The sequence below is a fragment of the Hibiscus syriacus genome, unplaced genomic scaffold, assembly GCF_006381635.1.
Source record: "Hibiscus syriacus cultivar Baekdansim isolate YM2019G1 unplaced genomic scaffold, ASM638163v2 tig00111105_pilon, whole genome shotgun sequence".
Classification (NCBI taxonomy): Eukaryota; Viridiplantae; Streptophyta; class Magnoliopsida; order Malvales; family Malvaceae; genus Hibiscus; species Hibiscus syriacus.
In genome coordinates, this window is record NW_024062987.1 from 4,771,595 (window position 1) to 4,785,907 (window position 14,313).

Consider the following 14,313-nt stretch of genomic DNA (forward strand, 5'->3'; position numbering starts at 1 on the left):
TTCAAAAATTAACTTTAATTTTTGAAGGAAAAAAAATAAAAATTTAGGTACTAAAACGGATCAAAATTAATAGTTTAGGTACTAAATGTATTAAATTTTTAATGGTTGGATATTAAAATGAAATGAAAACTAAACCTTATGTGTGATCTTGAAAAAATTAAAAATTTAGATATTAAAACGAACAAAAAATAATAATTTAAGTATTAAACACATAATTTATCCTAAAAAATTACTTGTGTGCACATTATTAGCAAACACGGTATGATCTACCTCCCATATTTGAATAACAGTTATATTTTTCTCTGACTTTAATTGTTCAAGAAAAAGGTAAATTATTAAATAATAAAGTTTAATATAAAATAAATAGATAAATGGAGGATATCCATAATTCACATTGAAAGAGTCCGCAGTTTTTGTTGAACTTAATTTTGTGTGTGTTTTAGTGCTTGAAATTACTATTTTCATTTTTATTTTTTATTCATATTTTTAAGATATTTTAATAATCTAATTAATCGAGTTTAATATCACAAACTTTTATATTATTAGAATAAACTACATATTTATTTACTCAACTGTTACTTTTTTAAATAACATTACTAATATTATATTTTGAATTTATTTTTATCTCCCGTCATTAAAAAAATTAACGTTAATGCTGATCTATCATATCACATAATCATTGTACAAAAACCCATCATGCCAGTAATTTTTTAATTTATTAATATCTAGTGACTAAAATATAACGTTAGTGATGCTTTTAAAAAAATAATTAGATGACCAAATAATCAAAATGATAATAATTAAGTGACTAAATATATAATTTAATAGAAAATAATTTATATATCAAATAATCTTTCAATAAAATATAATAGTTCTCTCGTATTAAACCATAAAAATAAGTTACGTGAAACGCTGATTAATTTGCTATGTTTAAGAGAAAATACCTAACACCTCCCAATTTATACAGTGTTTTCCTTCACAAAATTATTGGATTACAATGTCCTTTTTAGGTACATATAAGAATTAACTTCAACATGTGCTTGTGCAAAGGTATGTGACTTTTTTTTTATTAACCCTTCCCTTTCATCCATTATGCAATCCTAAATATTTATTAATTAAATAAAAATAAATTTAAAAATCTTTAATTTGAAATCTAGAATTCCAAGGCTTAAGTATCCCATCAAAAGCAACATTTAGTATATAAAAGTCTCAAATAATGACAAAAAAATATGACCATACACAACAATAAAATATATTATCAATTCCTAATTTTTCAAAATAAAAATGATTTTTAGAGAAGAAACGTTTCAATAAAATATACAAACTATACCAACAATACGTTGATCTAGTGAAGTGAGATATTAGATTCTTTAAGTAAGGTTAGGGGTTTAAAATATGACGATTGTGAATAAAATAAATTAGATTGAGGGATTATTATTTGCCTCTGCAATATCTAATTTAAATTAATTAAATTAATAGATCGAATATCAACGCATATACCGATAAAATATACAAACGGTAAAACTTTCACTTTTCTTGTAAATTTCAAGTAATGAAAATGGGCCTGCATGAAACACATGGATTAGAAATTTTTTGAGAGAATATTTATTATAATCTATCAAATAATGAGTTAATGATCTTATCCATTTATTCAAAGATATATAAAATTAAATATTACTGATAATCACAACCAGAACCCCTCTTATCCTATTAAAAATTTGTGATTGGATATCGCCCAATAGTTTGACATTTATCGATCAATAAAATTACAAGTAATTTACCGACGTTTATTTATTAAAGTAAATGTTTGATTATTCGGTCAAAAATAATTTTATTTCAAAACTTTAAATTTCTTTCTAGAGTAGTTAAATATTATCGTCTTTTTTTGTTCTTATTTTTTATTTAATTTTTTTATTCAAAATTAAACAAATATCATTTTATTTTGATTTTTTTTCTATATTTTTGAAGGATTGGTTTTTATCTAACACGTTATTCTTTTATTTTGTATGGTATGATTGTCTATTATTATAATAGTTTAGCCTTTTAACTTAAACTTTTTAACTTTTGTTATACATATGATGAATTAGTTTTATTTCTATATACACTTTTAATTCAAATTGATCATCTCATGTGAGTAAAAGATAACTTATTTAAGTATAAAAAGTTAAAAATATGAAATATATATTTTTTTATTACATAAATTTTAACACAAAAAATTAATTAGTATATGATTTTTAAAATATTTTGTGAAAGTATAAATTAAAATAGTAAGAATTTAAAAGTAAAATTAGAAAAATAAATAAAAACTTATTAAAAAAATATTCAACACAAATAATATATTTATTCTTTTAATTAAATTATATGAGCGATTAAAAATTATAAAAAAAAGTGTTTTATTAGTAATTTATATACTATTTGTTTTATCAAAATTAACTAATAAATCAAAAGACGAAAGAAACCTAGTTTTTTTTTTTTGGTCGTAAAAATGTGAGAAGTTGGTCCATCAAAGCCAAGTCCAAGTCAGGCACACGCAAGAGCAAAACCAAACGCACTGACTGCAACAGACTGAGAAAGTTGAATACACAAATTCTTCCTGAACTTACAAAACTACCCATACGAGCTTCAAAACAAAAGTGACTTCAGATTCATGAATTCAATTGTTAAAAAGTCATTTCCCATAGTCAAACAAAAGTGGCGACAACTAATACAAATAATTAAAATGTGACTTGAAACCGACAGCTAGTTGTGTCTAATATATATATATATATATATATATTAAATTAACAGATTTCCTTTTATTTTAATTTTTACATGCTAATCAGGTTAACCAAACTCAACATCAAGCTGAAGGCGATGGTCTAGCTTTTCAAGGCGGAAACCTCCAAAAGGGGTAGGTTTGGACTTTCGGCTGCAGCAGTCCAACTTGCCTGATGGATCAATAGGATGACAGCTAAATCACGTTATCATATTACGATATTTATCACACATGAAAAGTAAGTGCACGTATTCAATTGCAGCAAGCCTTAAAAGAATCTGCCGTGCTTGAATAAGCACACTCGAGTATCTCCAAAGCTGCTTATCACATTCTAAATTTACCACCTGCCCACTCAGCAAGTGATAATTTCTATTTATATATAATATACAATATTATCAAATTGTACAAAGAATTATGATTGAAAGTGTTGACATTTTGTCTCTTGCAGTCTGGAATTGTATTGATTTCCAGCTCCTTATCACTTTCCTTGTGTGAGTAACAATTGAAAATATATGGGAAGGTTCAAATTAAATGGTCACTTTCACCTCCCAATAAGGAATTCCAAACCGCATTGGCAGGATAACACCACTTTACTCGGTGATGCAGCAAAATGATCTTTATGAAAGCAACCTTTTGAGCTTTAACAACTGGGATCACCCTTCGAAAAGGTCATGTAGTCTGACATGCCAAGACCTTAGACCTATGTGGGATTTCTGGTTAAGTCAATTTTGTTTGGCAATTGGCACATCCGATTACTATATGCCATACTGAAATCTTCAAACCGACCTAAATCGACCATTACCCACCGTCTACATCCAATTACAAGGTCACACAATATGACTCGACAGATAGTATTAGGCTGTCTCATATGACTACCGACTTGGATATCCGAAGTTACAATAAAAATCTCTCTTACCTCCTTTAACCTTCTCTTTATCTTACAAGATCTTGATTTTGATCGAAATCAATAAATGATTTCTTTTATTAGTTTATATAAAGTAATATATGTTTAAAATATTTTACTCAGATGATAATAAACATATATGTATTCTTTAGCCATAACTATTTGAACATGAAATCTTTTAAAAATCAAAACTCATTTTGACATTGTTTAATGAATTCAATAAATGAGTCTTTTATGTAAAACAAAAATACCCTATTGACATGTTAATCATGTGATGGAAAATGTCAGTGTTTCTATCTAAAAATCACCCAAACAATCAATTATTATCTGTTAATTACCTATTGATCAAACTTTACCGATCTAAAACCCATTTGCTAACATAGACGAAAAGTTTAGAATGTTAATATTGGTCCAAATTCCCAACTAATGTGGCTTTGCCTTTATTCAATAATTTCCCAGATGATCTGGCCGCGAACTTGAACGAAGGGCTGCTGCCAATTGTCTGAGAGGAAAAGAAGTTGAACCCAACTAATGATTTGTTTGGTGGTTCATTGACTGATGAGTCCGCAAACACCATCGTAAGCCATCAGTGTCCCTACAGACAAAGTATATGGTTCATGGGAAGTGCGAAACAATATTTTTTCTAACACGTCAACGTCATGACAGCTAAGTCCCTTCGGCACTATATTCGTGAATGGCTGACGCCTTTCTGGTCTTTGTTGGATGCTGAACCTCATCGAACCTCATCCTCTGTGTCCAACGCTATCACGCCTCTTTTTGACTTTTACCTTTTTGCCGAAGCTCTTTTACTTTGTTTATTGATATAGCGTTTTTTTCGAAAAAAATAGAGGTGATCAATATATTTATCGATCTAACACCCATAATAGTAAAGTGTGTTCTTTGTCCCGCATTATATGTAGATTTTGCGTTACGTGGGGTATAGTGCGCCTCCTGTACTGCGCTATACGCTGACATGACTTACACGTAGGTATAACACGCCCCCTGTTCCGCGCTATACGCAATGTAGGAGTTTAGCGCCGCCCCTGCTCAGCGTTATACCTGGTAAGAATTATATGTTCGCGCTATACCTTTTATATGAATAATTACATATAGCACGGTGCAGGTACCGCGCCTTATAGGGTTATAAATACCCTTCCTTCCCACTTAAGTTTCTCACATATCTCCTCACATCTCTCCTCTAAACTTATAAATTAATACAACAATTCCGTCAACGAATAATAATTCTGGTAATTTTCTCATATTTGATTTAGAAGTTCGTGCGATTTTTCATTATAAATTTTGTTATAATTTTTTTATTATACTTATTGTTTATTATGATTATTTGAAAAAATATTATACTAATTATTTTCAATTAATTTTTGAAAAGCAGGAGTATACGTCAAAATAGTTTTGCAGTGCATGTAATAATATAAAATTATATTATTTAAATTATTTACGTTGATGTGTAAAAAATTTATTGTGTTATAATTTCGTTCATATATAATTTATTTAATCAGGTTTGTTTCAGTTATTTTTTTTCAAATATAATATTGTCGCACTTTTAAACTCAAAGAATGACGCGACTTTTAGCTATTGTTTATTATGATGGTGAAATTCGAGAAGATGAAACCGGCGTTGTTTTCGTATCAAATGAGCGTGTTAAAATATCATTCAAGAGAAACATAACTCTTGAGGAGCTGATAACGAAAATTTCGAGGAAGATTCATGTTGGAAGTAGTAGAAGAATGTCGTCGTTGCAGTACATATTTCCAACATCATTGTTGTCATTAACTTATACAACGTTCGAACTTTCGAACAATGATGATGTTCAAATGATGATTGAAGCTCAAAGTAATTATTCAGACGCCGCTATTAAGATGTATGCATATTTTGTTCAAGTGCGTGCTGTTCGGGGTCAATCATTAAGCTCCCACTATGGGCTGGCTGAACAAGTTGATCAAGTTGACAGCCCGACTACAGTAATGTGTAATGATTTTAATGCCATAATGGGGAGACATTCATCCGTAACTCCTTACAAAATGTACCGAGGTGGGTCCACGAATAATCCGTATGGCAACACCGCGCCCAGTTCAAGGGGAAGGCATTCATCTGCAAATTTCTTTGACCATATGGAGATGACATCGACGCAACCATCTGAGCAGTTTTTATTTGACACGATGGCTTCAAGCTCCAGTGGGAGGCATTCGACTGCGAGCATTTTCGACGTCAATGTCGATATGCCTTCCAGTTCAAGGGGAAGGCATACAAGTAGTAGGTTCTTCAACCTAAATGTGGAGAGGATGAAGGAACCATCATCTCCACCAGAAGAACCGCTTCGTGAGCCTGGTGCGGATGGTGCTGAGACTGGACTATTCATTCACCCAGAATCACCACAATTCAACTCCGATTATGATGAAGTTTCAGGAAATGTGGCACAAACTGACCCTCCTGCACATATGAATGAAGCTGATTATGGTGCAATGTACGGTCCAGAATTTGCGGATATGGCTAATCTCGGTGACTATGGATATTACACATCAATAAATAACGGTGAGTTGTATTTAGGCATGGAGTTTTCAAGCAAAGAAGAAGCGATAATGGCTATCAAAAATTACAATATATGTAATTCTGTTCAGTCCAGAGTCAACCGATCGATGACCAAAAAATATGTATGTTATTGTGCCCAATGCGAAAACGGATGCAATTGGATGGTTTGCGTATCGAAAATGAAGAGGAAAAACAACATATGTGAACTAACAATATACAACGGTCCTCACACATGTTGTGCTGGATGGGTCAACCAAGATCATCCCAACTTGGACTCTGAAATGATATGTCAAGCCATCATGCCGATGGTAAAAGCAAGCTCTCATATAGCTGTTGCTGTGTTGATTTCAGCTATACAATCGCAGTATGGGTACACTGTCTCCTATAAAAAAGTTTGGTTGGCAAAACAAAATGCCATTATCAAACTTCATGGCGAATGAGATGCATCTTACAATGAACTTCCAGGTCGGTTTAGGCTGGTGCAGACTGTTGAATCCTGGGACAATTGTGGACTTCGAAGCCTCCTATGCATACCATAATGATCGAGTTCTTCGCGATCGAAGCCAATTCTACCAGGTTTTTTGGAGTTACCCACAATGCGTTAATGATGTCAAATACTGCAAGCCTGTGGTCCAGATCGACGGGACTTTCTTGTATGGAAAATACAAGCAAGTTTTATTATTGGCAGTTGTCCAAGATGGCAATCGCAACATTCTTCTAGTTGCTTTTTCTTTTGGCGAATGAGAAGATACAGATTCTTGGGCTTTTTTCCTCCGAAATTTACGTGCACATGTTATCACGAGGGAAAACATCTTTGTCATTTCAGATCACGGAGCTGGGATCAAAGCAACAATGAAGTCTTTGGGTCTAATGTGGTAACCACTCTTTGTCCAACATAGGTATTGTCTCCGACACATTGTTGCGAACTATCATGGAAGGTACAAGAAGAATGATGAGTGTCAATTAATTGTGCGCATGGATAAGTGAAACTGATGTAGTTTGTTTTCTTTCAATCGTTTTAATTTTGCAAAGAAAGCAAGTTAGTAAGTTATACATTTTTTGATCAGGTTACGAACTACTTCCTCGAACGTTTGAATCAATGCTTCAAGATTTGCGGGCGAAGAACGAGGAAGGATACGATTACATCAGCCTCATCGATAAAGAAATGTGGACGAATGCATATGATGGTTGATATCGATATGGACACATGACGACCAACTTGGCTGAGGCAATCAATTCAACCTTAAAGGGTGCACGTCACTTACCTGTAGCGGATTTGGTAAAAATTACATATTTTTGTTTGGGGGTGCTTTTTACGAAGCTCGAGGGAAAAGCTCAAACCTGGATGCAAGGTGGTCATGTCTATCACCCTAGATTAGTTGCAGATCTACAGAAAAAAATTGTTGCATCAAATGGAATGTCTGTAACAAGCTTCTCTAGAAGGCATGAAATGTTTCGTGTCACAGAGTTGTTGCGACCTCTTCAAGGGATTAAAGTTGTGCCGTTAAGAGTAAATCTAAGGGACAGAACGTGCGACTGCGGGTTTTTTCAAGCTCTGAAGTATCCATGCTCTCATGTGATAGCAGCTTGCTCGCATACACGTCAAGACTATAACCATTTTGTGGATCCCGTATACCTACTATCTGAAGTTTTTAAGGTATACGAATTTGAGTTTCCCCCATAGGTAATAACAAAGACCCTGATGAGGTTCAAGATTGGCTTCTGATTGTACCAAATCCGAGTTTATTGAGGGAGTGTGGTCATCCAAAATCCAATCGAATTCATTGTGATATGGATATTCAAGAAAGATCTAGACAAGACAGAAGATGTGGCCATTGTAGAAACCCATGACACACTAGAAAAACATGTCCACTTCTATTGTCATCAAGTAACAATTGATGAGGAAATGATGTATTTGTTTATCAAATAATAATTCTTGTACTTTAATTTATATTTACTTCAAGTTAACGTCATTCGACAATCGCTGATGAAGATTAAAAAAATGAGCACAATCATTAAATTTTATCAAACTAATAACAATTTGGTATTTAAATACAACAAACTTACAACAATAATTAAATGGTAAATGATAATCAAATTACAATAACTAATATTAAATGGTAATAAACAAAATTAACTGAAATACATTAAAAAAAAGTCCAACAAATTTAACAAAATAAAGTAAGTATTAAATGAGAAATAATAAAAAATTACAATTTCACAAAATAAAGTAAATACAAATATAATAAAAAAAATCTATCGATGCCTGCGTCGTGAATGTGTTCCGCAAGGCGATAGTTGTCGGTCTCGAGGAGGATTTCTTCGTATCACTGGTTCTGACTCCTCGCTGTCATCGTCGTCGTCCTGAGCAGGTACATTAGGTTGATGAGGAGCTGATGACGATGAAGCACCTCCATAGAATAAGGACCCTGGAGGTGTATGACTGACTATCCCACCGGCCTGCGAAAACTGGGAAAACTCATAAAACCCAGGCATCGCTGAGTGTGAAAACTGTACAGGAGGTGTATGTGTTGCGCCATTGTTAATGAGGTTGAACCCGCCAGATATCTAGCATATGAACCCCAAGTCGGATCTACAAACATAGACCCATAATAGCCTCCAGGATGGGTCATTTGTGACGGTGGCGGCGGCGGAGTCATAAAACCAGGTGAAGGCGGCGGCGGTGACATCTGGTAATGGAAAGGCTACGACATCATAAATGGCTGCGGTGGCTGCTGTGAAGGTCCTGCTGGTGCAGCTGAGGATGAACCGGAAGCACCTGTTCTCCGTCCACGAGTCGGGGGACGATGGTGTTGTGTCGGTGAACGTCTCTGTCGACGTCACAGAAAGGTCTGCCCTCGTGCATCCTCGGGAAGCATAAACGGTTTTCGTTACTGTTGAACCACTCATAATAACCTTCAGCAACACTCAAGAGGTCAAGTAAAATGGGCTCTCTACGGGGAAGGCGCCGATGTCGATCCTCCCACAACACGACCCACCCATGATGCCTCACCAGCCAATCTGTATCTGTCTTGTCCCGTCTATCTAAGCTATGCAACTCGTCCATATTGCGAGGTGCTTCCGAAATTGGTTGAAAATAACCAAACTGTCGGAGCATGCGATCAGTAGAGTACCACTCGACGGTCGCATAATAGATCAGAGGGACCATCGTCATCCAAACATCTTATGGGCCCCTCAACTCATGTGGGATCACCGCCCTCACATCATCAGTAGAATATGACACCCATTCAAACTAAAACAAATATATATAATTTTTTATCAAAATAATAATCTAATTATATAACTATAATCTAAAATCGATTTTTAAACATTAAAATTCATATATGTGTGTCAGCCTGCTGATCAATGAACACCCTAAGTTTTTCTAAATCATCAGGTAGCTCCTGATGATTTTTCCTATCAGTAGACAACCTATTCAAGGAAAAACAATTATTATACGCTGTATAAAATTATTAATATACAAAATCAGTTTTATAACTACCTCAGAAGTAGTGGAAATACGAATGGGTTCTTCATAACGGGACACAAAAAGGGTAATCGATATCATGCCCAAGACTGCAGCAGCAGGAGACATCCGCTGATAGCATTACGCCTGTAGTCAGTGGCTTCACACATCTCCCTGTACAGCAAAGCCAAAACTGCCGAGCCCCAACTGAATGATCCGGCCAGACGAAAGTCGCTAAGATGTCGCAACTACATGCAGTGAACTAGGTTACGCGATTTATCCGGCATCAGCAACCCTCATATCAACTGCAGTATGCATGCCCGTGCATATATATTAACTTCATCCTCAGAGGCATCCGTGCTTAACTCCCTAAAATTGGCATCTAACCAATATAACGGTATCATACCTCCGATAAAACTTTCCGGGACAAGTTATAGATTATCCCAGCACAAAGTAGTCCAGGAACCCTACGAGATCCCTGATATCTCATCTCCATCCACAATAAGCCCTAGGTGCATAGCAACATCCTCAACTGTAATCGTGCACTCTCCGCACGGAAGATGGAATATGTGGGTCTCCGGCCTCCACCGCTCTACTAAGGCAGAAATAAGGTATGGTTCTATCTTACAGTGACCTTGATATCTATCTATGTAACCAAATCCAGCCTCTACTAAATACGAAAAGACACGGCTAGGTATCACTAACTTAAGATTCCTAATAAAAGGATCTAATACACGGTCATTCTCCTAAAAAATAATAATTACACAAATTAATTCTTAATCTAATAATCATGCATTAAATAAATCAACAAATTATTACAAATTAATTTTTAGTCTAATAATCATGCATTAAACAAATTATTACAAATAATTCTTAAAATGTTATCGTATCAGCAAAGTGTCGAGATATATGATTTCCATCCGAGCGAAGTAAGCCACCTTCCATTATATATCTGCAAAAAAATTATATTAGTAAAATAATAAATAAAGTAAAATGCTTAATTAAATTAAATACATAATATTAAAAATATTATAAAATATACCTTAAACAGATAGAGAATTTGAGAGAATTTGAGAAAATATGGTATGATGAAAGTAATGGACGAGGGGTATTTATAGGGACGGTGTGGGGTAATTAAAGGTATAGCGCGCCCCCTGTACCGCGCTATACTCCACGTGTCAGATAAACAGCTATAGCGCGGAACAGGGGTTGCGCTATACCCACGAGTAAACCATGTCAGCGTATAGCGCATTACAGGGGGAGCGCTATACCCCACATGGCGCCAAATCAACATATAGCGCGGGGCAGGGAGCGCGTTTTACTGCTACGGGTATTAGATCGGGAAATATAATATGACCGTTGTTAGATCGGTAAATATACCGGTCACCGGTGATTTTTCGGTAAAAACGCCATTGATAATACCCACTACTATATTTTACATATATTAATTGCATGAACTAAATAACTTTAGTAATGTAATAAATAGTTGTTATTTTTAAAAGTTTTAAGTTCGAACACAGAGATTACATGATATTTGATTGTTTATTGTCAAATGGTTGAGTCTTTACAACAAACACTATCACTTATAAGCACACTAGATTAATAAAAAAAATACGTTACTCATAATTATGATCGTATCTTATATTTATAACTAAAAAAGTTAGTTCTTAGAATTTATTGAGTGACATTCGTGATAAAAAAATATTAATTTTTCTAGAGTATTCAAATTCGAACAACTGCGTGTACAAGATGTGTGTTTTTAACGACTAAAAAGGGTTTTGAAAATATATTCAAGATGACAAATAGAAGGTGTAGGGTCAGCGATTGTTTAAGGTCCTATTTTTTTATTGGACTCTTGAATTTTCAATCATATTTTTTATTTTTATAATTGAGTCTCTTAATTTTTTAATTTTATTTTTCTTTATAATTAAAGCTCTTAATTTTGTAATTTCTAATTTTTTTCAATCATATTTTTTACATTTATAATTGATGTCTTAATTTTTTTCATCTCGCTTTCTGCCTTTATAATTAAAACCTCTATTTTCTTAATATCACTTTTTAAATTTATAATTGAGGCCCCCTAATTTTTTTCAATCCCCCTAATTTTTTTCAATCCCAATTTTTGGTGTATTTCCCAAAAAATCACCGGTGATCGGTATATTTACCGATCTAACACCGGTCAGATTATATTTCTCGATCTAACACCCGTCGCAGTAAAGTGCACCCCCTGAATCGCGCTATATGCTGATTTGGCGCCACGTGGGGTATAACGCGCCCCTTGTACCGCGCTATACGCTGACATGGGTTACACGTGTATATAGTGTGCCCCCTGATCCACGCTATACGCCATGTAGGGGTATAGCGCAGATCAGGGGTCGCGCTATACGCCACGTAGGGGTGAATTATATTTAATGCGGTTCCTGGTCCACGCTATATCTTTTATCTAAATAATTACATATAGTGCGGTGCAGGTACCGCGCCTTATATGGTTATAAATACCCTCCTCCGCCGGTTAAGTTTCTCACATCTCCTCGCATCTCTCCTCTCAACTTATAAATTAATACAACAATTCCGTCAACGAGTAATAATTCTGGCAATCTTCTCATATTTGATTTAGAAGTTCGTGCGATTTTTCGTTATAAGGTAATTTTTTTATAATTTTTTAATTATACATATTGTTTATTATCATTATTTGAAAAAATATTATACTAATTATTTTCAATTAATTTTTATGTTTGTAAAATTGAAAAGCGGGAGCATACGTCGAAATAGTTTTGCGGTGCAAGTAATAATATAAAATTATATTATTTAAATCATTTACGTTGATGTGTAAAAAATTTATTGTGTTATATTTTCGTTCATATATAATTTATTTAATCATGTTTGTTTCAGTTATTTTTTTTGCATATATAATATTGGCGCACTTTTAAACTCAAAGAATGACGCGACTTTCAGCTATTGTTTATTATGATGGTGAAATTCGAGAAGATGAAACCGACGTTGTTTTCGTATCAAATGAGCATGCTAAAATATCATTCAAGAGAAACATAACTCTTGAGGAGCTGATAACGAAGATTTCGATGAAGATTCATGTTGAAAGTAGTAGAAGAATGTCGTCGTTGCAGTACAGATTTCCAACATCATTGTTGCCATTAACTTATACAGCGTTCAAACTTTCGAAAAATGATGATGTTCAAATGATGGTTGAAGCTCAAAGTAATTATTCAGACGCCGCTATTGAGATGTATGCACATTTTGTTCAAGTGCGTACTGTTCGGGGTCAATCATTAAGCTCCCACTATGGGCTGACTGAACAAGTTGATCAAGTTGACAGCCCGACTATAGTAATGTGTAATGATTTTAATGCCATAATAGGTAGACATTCATCCGCAACTCCTTACGATATGTACCGAGGTGGGTCCACAAACAATCCGTATGGCAACACCGTGTCCAGTTCAAGGGGAAGACATTCATCTGCAAATTTCTTTGACCTTAATATGGAGATGTCATCGACGCAACAATCTATGCAGTTTCCATTTGACACGATGGCTTCAAGCTCCAGGGAGAGGCATTCGACTACGAGCTTTTTTGATCTCAATATCGATATGGCTTCTAGTTCAAGGGGAAGACATGCACGTAGTAGGTTCTTCGACCTAAATGTGGAGGCATGGAGGAACCATCATCTCCACCAGAAGAACCGCTTCGTGAGCCTGGTGCGGATGATGTTGAGACCATACTATTCATTCACCCATAATCACCGCAATTCAACTCCGATGATGATGATGTAGATGAAGTTCCAGGAAATGTGACACAAACTGACCCTCCTGCACACATGTATGAAGCTGATTATGGTGCAATGTACGGGCCAGAATTTGCTGATATGCCTCATCTCGGTGACTATGGAAATTACTCACCAATAAATAATGGTGAGTTATCTTTAGGCATGGAGTTTTCAAGCAAAGAAGAAGCGATAATGGCTATCAAAAATTACAATATATGTAATTCTGTTCAGTCCAGAGTCAACCGATCGATGACCAAAAAATATGTATGCTACTGTGTCTGACGCGAAAACGGATGCAATTGGATGGTTTGCGTATCGAAAATGAAGAGGAAAAACAAAATATGTGAACTAACAATATACAACGGTCCTCACACATGTTGTGCTGGATGGGTCAACCAAGATCATCCCAACTTGAACTTTGAAATGATATGTCAAGCCATCATGCCGATGGTAAAAGCAAGCTCTCATATAGCTGTTGCTGTGTTGATTTCAGCTATACAATCGCAGTATGGGTACACTGTCTCCTATAAAAAAGTTTGGTTGGCAAAACAAAATGCCATTATCAAACTTCATGGCGAATGAGATGCATCTTACAATGAACTTCCAGGTCGGTTTAGGCTGGTGCAGACTGTTGAATCCTGGGACAATTGTGGACTTCGAAGCCTCTTATGCATACCATAATGATCGAGTTCTTCGCGATCGAAGCCAATTCTACCAGGTTTTTTGGAGTTACCCACAATGCGTTAATGATGTCAAATACTGCAAGCCTGTGGTCCAGATCGACGGGACTTTCTTGTATGGAAAATACAAGCAAGTTTTATTATTGGCAGTTGTCCAAGATGGCAATCGCAACATTCTTC